Source organism: Miniopterus natalensis, chromosome X, assembly GCF_054644295.1.
Source record: "Miniopterus natalensis isolate mMinNat1 chromosome X, mMinNat1.hap1, whole genome shotgun sequence".
NCBI lineage: Eukaryota > Metazoa > Chordata > Mammalia > Chiroptera > Miniopteridae > Miniopterus > Miniopterus natalensis.
In genome coordinates this window covers 75,459,151-75,477,117 of record NC_142103.1, presented here as the reverse complement: position 1 = coordinate 75,477,117, position 17,967 = coordinate 75,459,151, and the positions used below count along the sequence as shown (strand labels likewise).

Sequence of the window (17,967 nt, the reverse complement as noted above, 5' to 3'; positions counted from 1 at the left end):
TTTCCCAACTTTTAGAGTTGATTTTGGGGGAGAGGGTTTATCAACTTTCTTACTCCATCATGCCAGAGCAGAAGTCTGCCTCAAGTTTTATACAAACAAAAATAATAGAAGAGCCCTGGCCAGTGTGGCTGGTTTGATTCCTGGTCAGAGCACACATCCTGGTTGCAGGCTCATTTCCTGGTAGGAGATGTGTGTGAAGGAAACAGCTGATCGATGTTTCTCTCTCCCTCTCCCTTCCTCTCTCTCTACAAAATCAATAGCTCTATTGGCAGCATTTGGCAGCGGCATGTCTCACAGGAAGTTCTCCGCTCCCAGGCATGGGTCCCTGGGCTTCTTGCCTCGGAAGTGCAGCAGTTGGCACCGAGGGAAGGTGAAGAGCTTTCCCAAGGATGACCCTTCCAAGCCTGTGCACCCGACAGCCTTCCTGGGCTACAAGGCTGGCATGACCCACATCGTGCGGGAGGTCAATAGGCCAGGGTCTAAGGTGAACAAGAAGGAGGTCGTGGAGGCTATGACCATTGTGGAGACACTGCCCATGGTGGTTGTGGTCATCGTGAGCTACGTGAAACCCCCCCCCCCGAGGCCTCTGTACTTTGAAAACCACCTTTGCTGAGCATATCAGTGATGAGTGCAAAAGGCAATACTATAAGAACTGGCATAAATCTAAGAAGAAGGCCTTCACCAAGTACTGCAAGAAGTGGCAGGATGACGATGGCAGGAGGCAGCTGGAGAAGGACCTCAGCAGCATGAAGAAGTACTGCCTGGTCATCCGTGTCATTGCGCACACCCAGTTGCGCTTGCTTCCTCTACGCCAGAAGAAGGCCTACCTCATGGAGATCCAGGTGAATGAAGGCACAGTGGTTGAAAAGCTGGACTGGGCCCGTGAGAGGCTAGAGCAGCAGGTCTCTGTGAACCAGGTGTTTGGACAGGATGAGATGATCAATGTCATTGGAGTGACCAAAAGCAAAGGTTACAAAGAGGTCACCAGCAGCTGGCACACCAAAAAGCTGCCCTGCAAGACCCACTGAGGGTTGCTCAAAGTTGCTTGTATCGGGGGGTGGCATCCTGCCCGAGTGGCCTTCTCTGTGGCCTGGGCTGGGCAGAAAGGCTACCATCACCACACAGATCAACAAGAAGATCTACAAGGTTGGCCAGAGCTACCTTATCAAGGACGGCAAACTGATCAAGAACAATGCCTCCACCGACTACTACCTATCGGACAAGAACATCAACCCTCTGGGTAGCTTTGTCCACTATGGTGAAGTGAGGAATGACTTTGTCATGGTGAAAGGCTGTGTGGTGGGAACCAAGAAGCGAGTGCTCACCCTCTGCCAGTCCTTGCTGGTGCAGACCAAAGGGCGGGCCCTGGAGAAGATTGACCTTAAGCTTATCGACACCACCTCCAAGTTCGGCCACCGCTGCTTCCAGACATTGGAGGAGAAGAAAGCATTCATGGAACCACTTAAGAAAGACCAAATTGCAAAGGAATAAGGAGCTTGATGCCAGCAACAGATTGTGCAGCTGGTGGGGTCTCAATAAAGTTATTTTCTAGTGATAAAAAAAATTAAAATCAATAAAAATATGTATTTTAAAATAATAGAAGGAAACAACATACTTGCCACCAGTCCCAAACCTCAAAATCAAAACAGTTCACAGGGGTGAGGATGCTTGTCTCTTCATAGACATCCTAAAAGCAAAACATATACTGCCTGCTAACAGCATGATTAAGATTCCACACTTTCCCACCAACCACAAGCTCTTCCAGAATACAAGGACACCTCACCATTATCTTCCTCTGTATTTCAGAACTGAATTCCCATGACTTTTAACCTCTAGAAATCCTAGAAATCCGGTCACATCCTCCAACTGGAATGAGCATGGTAGCAGGAAACTGTACCACCAGACCCAATGTGCTTACAAAAAATATCTTCCATTTTATTGTTTTCAACCTTTCCATTTCTTTCAAGTGTTTCCATTTTAAATTAAAGAGCTGTATTTCACTTGTATATCCAATCTGAGATTTTCTATCATTATTATGTGAGTTTAATCATTTATATTCATTGAGATTCTTTGGTCTTGTTGCTAGGACAGTGATTCTTTTTTAAAAAATTTATTATTTTGTTTTTAAATTTATCTTTATTGTTGAAGGTATTGCACATATCCCCCCTCCTTTTTTCCCCATTGATCCCCTCCACCCCACATCCGCCTCCCCCAGGCATTCACCACATGATTGTCTGTGTCCATGGGTTATGAGTATATACATATAAGTTCTTTGATTAACCTCTCCCCACTCACTCCTCCACCCCCACCTTCCCACTGAGATTCATCAGTCTTTTCTATGCTTCTATCTCTTTGGATCTATTTTGTTCTTCAGTCTATTTTGTTTGTTAGTTTCCACATATGAGTGAGATCATGTAAAACTGAATCAGGAAGAATCAGAAAACTTGAATAGGCTAATAACAACTAATGAAATCAAAGCAGCAACAAACAAAACTCCTAGCAAACAAGAGCCCTGGTCCAGACAGCTTCACAGGGGAGCTTTCTAATTCTTTAAGTTGTAGGGTTAGATAGTTTACTAAAAATTTTTCTTGCTTTTTGAGGTAAGCCTGTAGTGCTATGAACTTCCCTCTCAGGACTACTTTTGCTGTGTTCCATAGATTTTGGGTTGTTGTGTGTTCATTTTCTTTTGTTTCCAGGAAGTTTTTTATTTCTTTCTTGATCTTATTGGTAACCCATTCATTGTTTAATAACATGTTATTTAGCCTCCATGTGTTTAAATGTTTTCGAGTGTTTTTACTGTAGTTGATTTCTAATTTCATGTCCTTGTGGTCTGAGATGCTTGATATGATTTCAATCTTCTTGAACTTGTAGAGACTTGTTTTGTGTCCTAACATGTGGTCTATCTTTGAGAATGACCCATGTGCACTTGAAAGGAATGTATATTCTGCAACGTTGGGGTGAAATGTTCTGTAAATATCAATTAAATCCATCTGATCTAATGTGCCATTTACAGTCACTGCTTCTGTGTTGACTTTTTGTCTGGAAGATCTATCCAGTGAAGTAAGTGAGGTGTTAAAGTCCATGACTATGACTGTATTGCTATTGATCTCTCCCTTAAAGTCCTTAAGGTTATTATTGATAGGTCCTTTTTTATTGCCATTTTAATTCTTTATGCTTATGTTTCTCTTTCTATTTCTTATTATTACAGCAGTCTCTTTAATATTTCCTGCAATGCTGGTTTGGTGGTGATAAATTCCTTTAGCCTTTTTTTTTTTTTTTTTTTGTCTGAGAAGCTCTTTATTTCATGAGCTATCTTGAATGATAGCCTTGCTGGATAGAGTAGTCTTAGTTTCAGATCCTTGTTTTGCATTACATTGAATACTTCATGCCATTCCCTTCTGGCCTGTAGAATTTCTGATGAGAAGTCAGCTGACAGCCTTATGGGAGCTCCTTTGTAGGTAATAGATTGCTTTTCTCTTGCTGCCTTTAAGATTCTCTCTTTGTCTTGAATTTTTGGCACTTTAATTATGACATGCCTGGGCATGGGCCTCTTTGGATTCTTCTTGCTTGGGACTCTCTATGCCTCCTGAACTTGTGTGATTTTTTTTCTGCCATTATTTCTTCAAACAGGTTCTCTAACCTTGCTTACTTTCGACCTCCTCTGGCACTCCTATGATGCGAACATTGTTACATTGCATGTTGTCCCACAGCTCCCTTAAACTATCTTCCTATTTTTTAATTGTTTTTTCTTTTTGGATCTCTAATTGAGTGATTTTTTTCTACCTTGTCTTCTAATTCACTGATCTGATCCTCAGCTTCCTCTAATCTGCTGTTTATTCCTTCCAATGTATTTTTTCTAGGACAGTGATTCCTAACAAGGGGCAATTTTGCTCCCCCCAAGGGACATTCAGCAATGTCTGGAGACACTTTTTAGTTTTCACAATGAGGGAGTGATGGTGCTACTGGCATCTAATGGGTAGAAGCCAGGGATGCTGCTAAATAGCCTACAATGCACACTATGGTCCCCCGCAACAAAGAACTTGTTCTAGATGGTTGGGGTTATATATTTTATTTCTCAGTAGCTATCTCCTAGGGACATAATCATTGACATTTCTACCTGTGAAGCTCTGACCCACTACACATTCAATGAATGACCACCAAGAATGTTCCATTTGCTGATTTCCAAAACCTCGTAATAACTGCATCATATGCTCAGCAACACTGACCCCAGAACCTGGTGTTTATTAACAAATATTGATCCAGAATTTCTTCTATCTATGTTCCCCAGGAAACCCACTTACTTTATCCCCAAACCCCTTAATTACTGACCCTTAATGACTAAGAGGCATATATTTTATAAGGCTAAGACCCCACACAGACCACACAAAACATAAGCCAACCTGAAGTCACTAGTCATACTGCCCCTAACAATTGACTCCCAGAGCATCTACATCCCAGACTCCCTTTAGTCACTACCTTGCACACAACGATAATCATTGACTACCATACGCCTCTCAATCATTCAGCTACACATTTCCTCCAATAAATCAACAACCTCACAGGCTCCCAGTTGCTTTAAGCAACAGATGTCCATTTTTCTAACTCTCACAGACCTCCAGCCCTTCACATCAACAGATCTCAAATCATTGACCCAGTAGACACTTAAAACCTTGACATCCAGGATCTCCCAACAAAGAGCAAAAAGCTGCATAGAACCTTGCACAGTGAACTGTGAAGTCCACTATTAACTGACCCTACAGATTCCCATCACTCATCTCCTACAGAATATTAATCACCAAAGAATATATACAGATGATAAATAAGCATATGAAACGATGCTCAAGATCACGTCATTAAGGAATTACAAATTAAGATGACAGTGGGATACCATTACATACCTATTAGAAAATCCTAAAATCCAAAATGCTGACAATACCAAATGTTGATGAAGATATGGAGCAACAGAAATGAGCTATCAAGCCACAGAAAGACATGGAGGAACATTAAATGCATATTGCTTAATGAGCAAAGCCAATCCATAAAGGCTACATACTGTATAATTCCAACTATATGATATTCTGGAAAAAGCAAAATAATAGAGGCATGTACACTCATGTTCACAGAAGCACTGTTCACAATAGCCAGGAGATGGAAGCACCTCAAGTATCCATCCCTGGATGAATGGATAAACAAAATGTGATGAACCCTGAGAACATTATACTAAGTGAAATAAGCCAGTCACAAAAGGACAAATACTATATGATTCCACTTTTATGAGGTACCTAGAGGAGTCAGATTCATAGAAATAGAAAGTAGAAAGATGGCTACCAGAAGCTGGGAGAAAGGGAAATGAGGAGTTGTCGTTTAATATACATGGAGTTTCAATTTGCAAGATGAAAATGTTCTTGAGATCTGTTATGCAAGAAGGTGAATACACTTAACTCTACTAGACTGTACACTTAAAAATGATTAAGATAGCCCAGTGGTTGAGTGTCGACCTATGAGCCAGTAGGTCATGGTTCAATTCCCGGTCAGGGCATATGCCTGGGTTTTGGGCTCGATTCTTGGTGGGGGGAGTGCAGGAGGCAGCAGAAGGATGTTTCTCTCTCATCGATGTTTCTATCTCTCTCTCTCTTCATCTCTCTCTAAAATCAAAAAAAATATATTTTAAAAAATATTTAAAAATTATAGAGACAGTAAAAGGATCAGTGGTTGCCAGAGTTTCATGGAGAGGGTGAAAGATAAATAAGTGGAGCACAGAGGATTTTTAAGGCTGTGAAACTACTCTGTATGATACAGTAATTCTGGATATATATCATTATACATTTGTCAAAATCCATAAAATGTACAAAACAAAGAGTGAACCCCAATGTAAACTATGGACTTGTACATTAAATCATGAAGCAGAAAATGTAGAACCTGGAAAAAACAGTTGTGTCATGGCAGTACAATATACCAAAATATATATGTGGAAAGTATATGAGAAGGGAATGTGAATAATAAAAATGCTTTTAGGCTATTTCTGTCCTGCCATTCAAGGTCCTGGTGGAAAAAAAGATTGGCATCCTCAAACTGGATAATTCAAGGGGATTAAGAAAATGGCCAAAGTGTGGGCAGGGGTAGGGAAGCCACAGAGAGTGGGTAGTACCCTGGGTCTGAAAACCAGAAACCCTTTAGAACCAGCTGATGGCTTGTACGGGGGAGTGGAAAGACAGATAAAGCCAAAGGCTGCCTGCCAGGAACTGGGAATGTGAGCACATGAAGCATGGGTCACTCCACAGGGACGTGATGTTCCCATACGGCAAAGTACACGTGGGGATCTCAGGCACCACTTGTTCCTTAGTCAGACCCAAACTATTCCAGCCCCTTTCAATGATCTCACACCCCCTTCCTGTTGACTGCTCACCCCAGGCTAACCCCCTAACTCTGAGCATCCACTGATGCTTAGCTTAACTTCAAACCTGGTCACATCAGTGCCAGGTCAACCATGATGTGCAGGAGGCAGTCTTCAGAATCCCCTGGTCCTGATGTTGTAAATATCTACACACATAGACACACACACACACCACACACACACACACACACACACACACACACACACACACACACACACACATATCTTCTCTCCAGTTCCATCTCTGTATGTACTCTCTCTGTTGATCTGTTTCTCTGTTGTAATTCTACAAATATACACAAAAAATAAGTCTGGTGATTTTATTGGGACAATGGGAATATGGGTGTTTTTTAAAATGCTTTATGCTGTTCTGTTTACTTTGAATATTTATAATTAACTGAGGTCAATTTATGAACAGAACAGGTTATATGGCTATTCACATTTTTTAAAAAGTATCCAAAAGCCCTGTCAATAAAATTATTTGTAATTGTTCTACTTACTTGCTGGATTCATTTGCTACCCAAAGGCTTTGCAATTACTTATCTTCAATTTTCATATTAAAACCTTGTAAGAAGCCTCTGTGTTGCATGGATTCCAAATCATATATAACCAATTCCTCTGCTTATGGAGCTCATGATGAGAATTGAACTGAGGGAGTGGTTATCATGGGAGTTAAAACCCTGGATTCTGGATCTGGATAACAGGTTTAAAAGCCAGTTTCATTGTCTAACAGCTCCTGTAATCTTGGAAAAGCTACTTAATCCCAGTTTCCTCACCTCTCAAATAGAAGTAATAATACCTACCTGCCATGATTGTCAGATTGAGTAAAGTAACAGGTTAACTTTTACTGAGGGGCTCACATGAGCCAGTCAATGGGGTGAGGTCTTGATAAGAATAACCTCATTGAATCCTTGCAACAACTGTACGGTAGATAATATTATCTTCCTGGTGTCATAAGTGAGAAAATAGGATTAAAGCAGTCAATGCCCTTATTCAAAGTTACACAACTAATAAATGATTGAATCAAGATTAATCCACAGTGCCTCCAGAGTCCCATGTTGTTAACAGTGTGCTTCCAGAAGGTCCATAAAACACTCAGGAGTTGGCAAGAGGTAAGTATTTAATAAATGATTATCATTATTAAGATGAGTAATAAAACAAATATAGTTGACATAGTTCACAAATATCTACTTTTTGTTTCAATACATTGTATTTATGAAATAAGGAAGAATTGCAACTACTTCGACTCTGTGACTAAAAGTACTTATTCTCTAATATGACATAATTGAAAATAATATGCCAGTATTTCATTTTCAAATTCAGTTAATGCAAGATTCCTTATCTGGTCTATAAAAGAATGGAGGATTCAAGACTTGCACTCTCCAATACAGTAGACACTAGGCATAAGAATTGAGACATGTAAAATACATTTGGGATTTTAATGATTTAACATACAAATCTACCGTACAATATCTCATTACAGTCATGTGCTGCACAATGACATTGAGGTCAATGATGGACTGCATATAGTGTAACCCAGTCCAAGTTGTACCACTTGCCACATGACAAGCAATGAGTGGACCGACAAGTTGTTGGAGCAAGGAAAGTGACTTTATTCAGAAAGCCAGCAAACCAAGAAAATGGTGGACTAGGGTCCTAAAGAACCATATCAAGAAAGTACAGATTTGGGGCTTCTTTTATGTCAAAGGAAGGAGGAAATGGAAGGGGCAAGAGGTAACTGATGACCACAGACATCTGGGCATGAACAGGGGTCTAAAGAAGATTGTGAAACCTCTTTGTTCTTAGTCTGTTGACTACAGTTGATGTGAGTCTAGTCATGAGGTTCCTGCAAATCTTTGATAAACATTCATTATTTTTGTACACACTTCCAGAGGTACTTTCCAGAGTACAAAAAGGCTGTTTTTGTATAACTCAAGCTGCAAGCAGAATTCTTCTAATGATTAGCATGTTTGTATGCAAGACTAAGCAAAAGTTGTTAACTCGAAGACCATGAGAACAAAGCAGCCTGGAACAAGAGGGAGTCAGAGATGCCAAGCACTTCACTCTGTTACAATTGGACAATGGTCCCATAAGATTATAATGGAGTTGTAAAATTCCCATTATCTAGTGATGTCAGCCATCTCAATGTCAGAGTGCAATGCATTACACAAATACCATTGTGTTACAATTGCCTATAGTATTCAGTACAGCAGCATGCTATACAGGTTTGTAGCCTAGGAGCTATAGGGAAACAGAATTTGTTACCCTAAAACATGTCTATTTGTCATAAGGATTATTTTAGGCTGGTTAATTTTAAGAAACAGCAGGCATGGGAGAAGCTCTGAAAACCAAGTAGAAGTTACCCTTTGTGAAAGACATTTACATCCATAAGAGAAATCTCCATTTGTAAGTGTGTTGCCCTTGGGGAATGACCTTATCTCTAGAAACTTTTATCAATTCAGAAGACAGACTTATATCTGCACAAAAACCTTACCTTTGTTTATTGTGCTTTTCTTTTCTTTTTCTTTTTTAATCCTCACCCAAGGACATTTTTTTCATTGCTTTTCAGAGATAGTGGAAAGGAGGGAGGGAAGAGAGAGACAGAAGAGAAAGAGAGAAACATTGATGTGAGAGACAACCTGCAACCCAGGTACGTGCCCTTGATTGGAATCAAACCTGTGACCCTTTTGTGTTCGGCTGATGCTCTAACCACTGAGTCACACCAGCCAGGACTATTGTGTTTTCTTGGAAATCTCCCATAACTGGTTCCCCACCCCCAACATCTTCTTTTGTCTTCAGCTGAAGGTGATATTTAAGGTGGTGGCTTCAGCTTTTTTGGCAAATTACTCAGTTTTCCTGGGTCTGTCTCATGTATATAGTAGGTAAACATGGTATTAAATCTTTGTTTTTCTCCCGTTAATCTATCTTTTATTACAGGGATGTCTCAGCCAAGAACCCCCCAAAAGTAGAGGGAATATTATTTTTCCTCCCCCTAAATAACAATAGGCTATACCATATAGCCTAGATGTGTAGTAGGCTGTACCATTTAAGTTTGTGTAAGTGCGCTCTATGATGTTTGAAGGACAACAAAATCCTCTAACACCACATTTCTCAGAACATATCTGCTTAGTTAAGTGTGCATGACTAATATTTTCAGATTGATTATATATGCTGAAATAATATAGTTGAGGATATATTTGGTGTTAACTTAAAAATAAAAGGCCACAGTGAGGCATCAAGTGTTTGAGATCCAAAAGAATAACTATTTAGGAATCACCTATTCAGGGAGAAACCCAAATAGTGTTCCAATTAGGAGGTGAAGGCAAGGGGTACTTAGGAGAAAGGGAAGGGGAACAATTATGAGTAGAAGGAAGGCATTTCTATGTGTGTTTTATTTTTTAAAAATATATTTTTATTGATTTGAGAGAGGAAGGAGAAGGAGAGAGAGATAGAAACATCAATGATGAGAGAGAGTCATCGATCGGCTGCCTCCTGCACACCCCCTGCTGGGGATCAAGCCCCAAACCCAGGCAGGTACCCTGCCCTGGAATCCAACCATGACCTCCTGGTTCATAGGTCAATGCTCAATCATTGAGCCATGCCTGCCAGGCTATGTATGTTTTATTAAGGAAGAAATTTCTGTAGCTCCAGATAAGTTAACACAGTAATGCTAATTCTAAAGAATGTCTTTAATTTTCAGTTCAGTAGTTATAACAAACAGTTGTTTGTAATATAATGCTGCTTTTGGTCCAGTCCAAGGCAGTTCTGGGATGGCATCTCTGACTCCATTTTAAAGTCTGTCTCCATTTAAATTCTTTTCCACATTGGTTAAATGAAATGTGGATGAAGAAAGGGGTTCCATGGAAAGTAACCTCACAGGGTGATCGAATCATAAGTTTCTAACTAGGCGGGTCATGGTGGGTAGTCATGTCCTAGGCCTACCACTTCTTTAGTAAAGGTTTGAAGCCAGCCCTGTCCATTGTTCTCGTGCATCTATGTTAACACACCTTTGAAATGACAGAAGTAATACCCCTCAAAGGGGGTATTAATCCTCAAGAGAGCACATAATCTTAACTATTTTGTAATCCAATCCCTGCCTTGTTTTCTCCAATCTTCCATGTACATTCCCTCCTTAATTTCAAGTGCATAAAAGGAGCTGAAAAACGGTTATTCTTTCCCTCTCCCTCAGCGCTGCCTACTGAGGAGATGGCAGCCATCTCCTACTGGGCACAATGACTGCCCTCAGACCCCTTGTGAAAACCAAGATCATCAAAAACAGGACCAAAAAGTTCATCCAGCACCAGTCAGACTGATATGTCAAAATCAAGTGGAAATCCAGAGGTATTGACAATAGGGTGCACAGAAGATTCAAGGGCCAGATCTTTTTTTTTTTTAAATGTATATTGTTGAAAGTATTACAGATGTCTCCCTTTCCCCGCCCATTGATCCCCTCCATCCTGCATCTGCCCCAGCCCCAGGCCTTCCCCATACTATTATGTCCATGGGTCATGGATTTATGCACATATGTTCTTTGATTAATCTCCTCCATCCACTCCCCCACTCCCACCTTCCTTCTGAGATTCCTCAATCTATTCCATGCTTCTATGTCTCTATTTTTGTTCATCACTTTATTTTGTTCATTATATTCCACATATGAGTGAGATCATGTGATACTTGTCTTTCTCTGACTGGCTTATTTCACTTAGCATAATACTCTCCAGTTCCATCCATGCTGTTCCAAAAGATAAGAGATCTTTCTTTTTTACAGCTGCATAGTATTCCATGGTATAAATGTCCCACAGCTTTTTTATCCACTCATCTACTGATGGGCACTTGGGCTGTTTCCAGATCTTAGCTATTGTAAATTGTGCTGCTATGAACATAAGGACGTATAAATTCTTTCTGATTCGTGTTTCAGGTTTCTTAGGATATATTCCTAGAAGTGAGATCACTGGGTCAAATGGCAGTTTCATATTTAATTTTTTGAGGAAATTCCATACTCTCTTCCATAGTGGCTGCAACAGTCTGAATTCTCACCAGCAGCGTACTAAGGTTCCCTTTTTTCCACATCCTCGCCAGCACTTATTGTTTGTTGATTTGTTGATGGTAGCCAATCTGACAGGTGTGAGGTGATATCTCTTGTGGTTATAATTTGCATCTCTCTGATGACTAGTCACTTTAAGCATTTTTTAATGTCTCTTGGCCAACTGTATGTCCTCTTTAGAGAAGTTTCTATTTAGGTCCTTTGCCCAATTTTTAATTGGATTGTTTGTCTTCCTTTTGTTAAGTTGTATGAGTTCCTTATATATTTTGGATAGTAACCCTTTATCAGAGGTGTCATTGGCAAATATGTTCTCCCATACAGTGAGCTCCCTTTTCGTTTTGTTGATGATTTCTTTTGCTGTGCAGAAGCTTTTTATTTTGATGTAGTCTCATTTGTTTATTTTCTCCTTTGTTTCTCTTGCCCTGGGAGATGTATCGGCAAACATATTGCTAGGAGAGATGTCTGAGATTTTGCTGCCTACCTTTTCCTCTAGGATTTTTATGATTTCACATCTTACATTTAAGTCTTTTATCCATTTTGAGTTTATTTTTGTGTATGGTGTAAGTTTGTGGTCTAGTTTCATTGTTTTGCATGTACCTGTCCAATTTTCCCAACACCATTTATTGAAGAGACTCTCTGTACTCCATTGTACGTACTTGCCTCCTTTGTCAAATATTAATTGAACATAACGGCTTGGGTTGATTTAGGGTTCTCTGTTCTATTCCACTGATCTATATGTCTGTTCTTGTGCCAGCACCAGGCTGTTTTGATTACAGTGGTTTTGTAGTATAACTTGATATCTGGTATTGTCACCCTCCAACTTTGTTCTTCTTTCTCAAGATTGCTGTTGCTATTCCGGGACTTTTTTGGTTCCATATAAATTTTTGAAATGTTTGTCCTAGATCTGTGAAATATGCTGTTGGTATTTTAATAGGGGTTGTATTGAATCTATGGATTGCTTTGGGTAGTATGGACATTTTAATGATGTTAATTCTTCCACTCCACGAACATGGTATATTCGTCTACTTGTTTATATCTTCCTCTATCTCTTTTTGCAACTTCCTGTAGCTTTCTGAGTACAGATCTTTTACCTCCTTGGTTAAGTTTATTCCTAAGTGTCTTAATTTTTTTGTTGCAATGGTAAATTGGATTTTTTTTTAGTTTCGCTTTCTGAGAGTTCATTATTGATGTATAAAAATGCCATTGATTTCTGGGTGTTAATTTTGTATCCTGCTACATTGCTGAATTCATTTATTAAATCTAGTAGTTCTTTGGTGGAGTCCTTAGGGTTTTCTACATACAATATCATGTCATCTGCAAATAATGACAGTTTTGCTTCCTCCTTTCCAATTTGGATGCCTTTTATTTTTTTCTTCTTGTCTGATCACTGTGGCTAAGACTTCCAGTACTATGTTGAATAAAAGTGGTGAAAGCAGACATCCCTGGCTTGTTCCTGTTCTTAGGGGAAATGGTTTTAGTTTTTGCCCATTGAGTATGATATTGACTGTAGGTTTGTCATATGTGGCCTTTAAAATGTTGTGGTATGATCCCTCTATTCCCACTTTGCTGAGAGTTTTTATCAAAAACGGGTGTTGGATTTTGTCGAATGCTTTTTCTGTGTCTATTGATAAGATCATATGATTTTTGTCTTTCAATTTGTGTATGTGATGTATTACATTTATTGATTTGTGAATATTATACCAGCTTCACATCCCTGGAATAAATCCCACTTGGCCATCATGATGTATGATCTTTTTAATATATTGTTGGATCCGATTGCTAATATTTTGTTGAGGATTTTAGCATCTATGTTCATCAGGAATATTGGCCTGTAATTCTCTTTCTTTGTAGTGTCTTTATCTGGTTTTGGAATTTTGCTAATGCTGGCTCATAAAAGAGCTTGGAAGTGTTCCTTCCTCTTGTATTTTTTGGAATAGTTTGAGGAAGACAGGTGTTAGTTCTTCTTTGAATGTTTGGTAAAACTCCTGTGTGAAACCGTCTGGGAGTTTTTTTTATTACTACTTCAATTTCATCAGTAGTTGTCAGCCTCTTCAGGTCTTCTGATTCTTCCTGATTGAGCCTTGGAAGGCTGTATTTTTCTAGGAATTTGTCCATTTTGTCCAGGTGGTCCAGCTTATAGGCATATAGTTGTTCATAATATTTTCTTACAATCCTTTGTATTTCTGTTGGGTCAGTTGTTACTTCACTTCTTTTGTTTCTGATTTTGTTTATTTGAGTCCTCTCTCTTTGTTTCTTTTTATTTATTTTTTAAAATATATTTTTATTGATTTCAGAGAGAGGAAGAGAGGAGAGAGAAATAGAACCATCAATGATGAGAGAGCTATTAATCAACTGTCTCCTGCAAGCCCCCTGCTGAGGATCAGACTGGCAACTTGGTCATGTGCCCTGACCGAGAATCAAACTATGATCTCTTGGATTGTAGGTCTATGGTGAACCGCCGAGCCATGCTGGCTGGGCTCTCTTTGTTTCTTGATGAGTCTGGCTAAAGATTCATCAGTCTTGTTAATCTTTTCAAAGAACCAGCTCTTGGTTTCATTGATCTTTTGTATTGATTTTTTATTCTCCATGTCATTTATTTCTACTCTGACCTTTATTATTTCCTTCCTTCTACTTACTCTGGGCTTTCCTTGTTGTTCTCTTTCTAAGTCTTTAAGTTGTAGGGTTAGATAATTTATTAGAAGTTTTTTGTTTTTTGTTTTTTGAGTTTGGCCTGTAGTGCTGTGAACTTCCCTCTCAGGACTGCTTTCACTGTGTCCCATAGATTTGGGGTTGTTGTGTGTTCATTTTCATTTGTTTCCAGGAAGTTTTTTATTTCTTCCTTGATCTCTTTGGTAACCTATTCATTGCTGTTTATCTTCCATGTGTTTGAGTGTCTTTTAGTGTTTTTATTGTAGTTGATTTCTAATTTCATGCCATTGTGATCTGAGAAGGTGCTTGGTATGATTTCAATCTTCTTGAACTTGTAGAGACTTGTTTTGTGTCCTAGTATGTGGTCTAACTTTGAGAATGTGCAGTGTGCACTTGAGAAGAATGTATATTCTGCAGCTTTGGTGTGGAAATTTCTACAAATATCAATTAAATTCATTTGATATATCGTGTCATTTAGGGTCACTGTTTCTTTGTTGATTTTTTGTCTGGAAGACCTATCCAGTGAAGTCAGTGGGGTGTTAAAGTCCTCTACTATGACTCTGTTGCTGTCGACTTCTCCCTTGAAGTCCTCCAGAAGTATTTTTTATAAGTTTAGGTGCTCCTATATTGGGTGCATATATGTTATCAGGGTTATATCCTCTTGTTGGATAGATCCCTTTAGTAGTGACCTTTCTTATCTCTCGTTATGGTCTTCATTTTGAAGTCTTTTTTGTCAGATATGAGTACTGGTACCTCAGCTTTTTTTCATTTCCATTTGCATGGAAAAATTTTTCCATCCCTTCACTCTCATCCTGTATGAGTCTTTTGTTCTGTGGTGGGTCTCTTCTAGACAGCATATATTTGGGTCATGTTTTCTTTTTTAAAAAATATGTCCTTATTGATTTCAGAGAGAGGAAGGGAGAGGGATAGAGAGAGAGAAACATCAATGATGAGTCATTGATCGGCTGCCTCTTGCACGTCCCCCACTGGGGGTCGTGCCCGCAACTCGGGCATGTGCCCTGACCGGGAATCGAACCTCGATCTCTTGGGTCATAGATCAATGCTCAACCACTGGGTCATGCCTGCTGGGCTGATCATGTTTTCTTATCCACTCAGTTACCCTGTCTTTTGATTGGAGCATTTAATCCATTTACATTTAAAGTTATCTATTGCCATTTTAGTCTTTTATGCATATGTTTCTCTCTCTATTTCTACTTCTTATTACAGCAGTCCCCTTAACATTTCTTGCAATCCTTGTTTGGTGGTGATAAACTCCTTTAGCCTATTTTTGTCTGGAAAGCTCTATTTTGAATGAGAGCCTTGCTGGATAGAGTATTCTTGGTTTCAGATCCTTGCTTTTCATTACCTTGAATACTTCATGCCATTCCCTCTGGTCTGTAGAGTTTCTGATGAGAAGTCATCTGACAGCATAATGGGAGCTTTTTTGTAGGTAACAGATTCCTTTTCTCTTGCTGTCTTTAAGATTCTCTCTTTGTCCTAGATTTTTGGCATTTTAATTATGATGTGTGTGGGCATGGGCTTCTTTGGATTCTTCTTGCTTGGGATTCTTTGTGGCTCCTGAACTTGTGTGACTTTTTCCTTGACCAGGTTAGGGAAGTTTTCTGCCATTATTTCTTCAAACAGATTCTCTATCTTTTGCTTATTCTCTTCCCCTTCTGGCACTCAATATTACGATTCTAATATTGTTATGTTTCATGTTGTCCCACAGCTCCTTTAAACTGTCCTCCTGTTTTTTTAATTGTTTTTTCTTTTTGAATCTCTGAGTGATTTTTTTCTACCCTGTCTTCTAATTTGCTGATCTGGTCATCAGCTTCCAGTAATCTGCTGTTTATTCCTTCCAATGTATTCTTTATTTCTACTATGTCATCTTAATTTCCTTCATAGTTTCCCTATCTTTTCTCATCATCCTTACAATCAGTATTCTGAACTTTATATTTGATAGATTGCTTATCTCCATTTCATTTAGCTCTTTTTTTTTGAGAATTCTCTTATTCTTTTATTTGGAGCTTGTTGTTGGTTTTTTGTCTCCCCATTTTGGCTGCCTATTTGGATTTGTTTCTGTGTATTTGGTAGATCTGCTAGGACTCAGTCTTTTTTGAGGGTCTCTGGTGCAGGTCAGTATCAGGCACTATTTGTGACTTACCTTGAGAACGCTGTTTGGACCTATCAACAACCCATGTCCTGTGGTCCCCTATGCTGGGGCTGGGTGCAATTGGACAGGACCAAGATGCACACCAAACTCTACTTTTCCAAAGCCCAGGTCCAGAAGCAGGTCAGGCAAAGTCTCAAAGCACCCAGAAGTCCACTTCTGCCTGCAAGCTGATTAATGTGAGTCTCTTAATGAGATTCAGGCTGTTGACCACAGCAAGGTGTAAACTCCACAGGGTGGAGCAAGAAGTTTTCCAATGTGTGAGGCAATTGCTCCCCCCACACACACAGGCAAAAGCTGACTGGTTGGCAAAGGTCTGCCTGAGAAAGATGTCCTCTGCAGTATGGGGGAATGACTCAGCACAAGAATCCAGATGGATGCCCTTGAGCTCCATCTCCAGAGCCTACAACCCTGTATTCTCCTCACACAGCTCTAGTCCACTCTGCCTTCCCTCTGCCGGAGCCCAAGGTGAATGGCTACACACAAAACTTTGTATGTTGGCCCTTTAAGAGGGTGCCTGCATTTTCATCCATCTCTCCCTAGCAGACAGACACCCTGCTGCTTTTCACAGCCAGATGCAAGGGCCAGATCTTGATGCCCAAGATTGGTTATGGGAGCAACAAGAAAACAAAGCCCATGCTGCTCAGTGGCTTTTGGAAGTTCCTGGTCCACAATGTCAAGGAACTTGAAGTGCTGCTAACGTGCAACACATCTTACTGTGCTGAGATTGCTCACATCTCCTCAAGGAACAGCAAACTCATTGTGGAAAGAGCAGACCAACTGGCCATCAGAGTCACCAATCCCAGTGCCAGGCTGCTCAGCAAAGAAAATGAATAAACAGATTGTGTATACATTGTATTTGTGTTAATAAAGCCATAAAATTCTGCCCCAAAAAAGAGACTGTTGACCTAGCCAGTTTGCTCAGTGGTTAGAGTATCGGACTGTGGACTGAAGGGTCCTGGGCTCCATTCCAGCCAAGGGCATGTACTTAGATTGCAGGCTCAATCCCCGGCTCTGGTCAGGCACGTGTGGGAGGCAACCAATTGATGTGTCTCTTTCACATTGATGTTTCTCTCCCTCTCTCTCTCTCCCCCCTTCCACTCTCTCTGAAAAGCAATGGAAAACATATCCTCAGGTGATGGGGAAAAAAATGTTATTTTATGGAGCATTTGATACCTTGCTCACTGGCATATGTTGTCAATTTGTCTCAAATAAACTTATAAATATTCTCCACAGGTTTGAATGTTTCTTAAGTCAACAGAAATATATATATTTGCACTAACTTTGCATCCTCCTCCCCCCAGCTTCTGGCCCCCACCATTCTACTTTCTGTTTTTGTGAAATGAAATATACTCTTAAAAATAATTTCACTTCACCCAGCTGGCTTGGTTTTGCTGTTGAGCATCCACCTATGATCCAGGAGATTGAGGTTCGAGTCCCCGTCAGGGCACATGCCCAAGTTGTGGGATCAATCCCCAGTCGGGGGCATGCAGGAGGCAGCCAATCAATGACTCATCATTGATGTTTCTATCTCCCCCTCTCCCTTCTTCTCCCTGAAATCAATAAAGACATATTTTTTTAAAAAGATGGCCCAGATAAGAGGTTGTGTTTTTTTAAAATAATAATTTCACTTGTTTCTTTTTACTTTTTATAAAGTGGTTATAAGACAATTTAAAATTACTTATGTGGCTTGCTTTATATTTCTATTGG

General features: G+C 39.8%; 2 pseudogenes across 1 annotated transcript; both read left to right on the top strand.

Annotated features, from left to right (window-relative positions):
- The first annotated feature begins 270 nt into the window (after nt 1-270).
- Nucleotides 271-1,623, top strand: LOC107541395 (large ribosomal subunit protein uL3 pseudogene; annotated as a pseudogene).
- Nucleotides 1,624-9,019: 7,396 nt separating this feature from the next.
- LOC107541421 (large ribosomal subunit protein eL32-like) lies at nt 9,020-17,173 on the top strand (annotated as a pseudogene). The gene is made up of 3 exons (XR_015713668.1): nt 9,020-9,044; nt 10,584-10,768; nt 16,829-17,173. The product of XR_015713668.1 is annotated as a large ribosomal subunit protein eL32-like (transcript).
- The last annotated feature ends 794 nt before the right edge of the window (nt 17,174-17,967 follow it).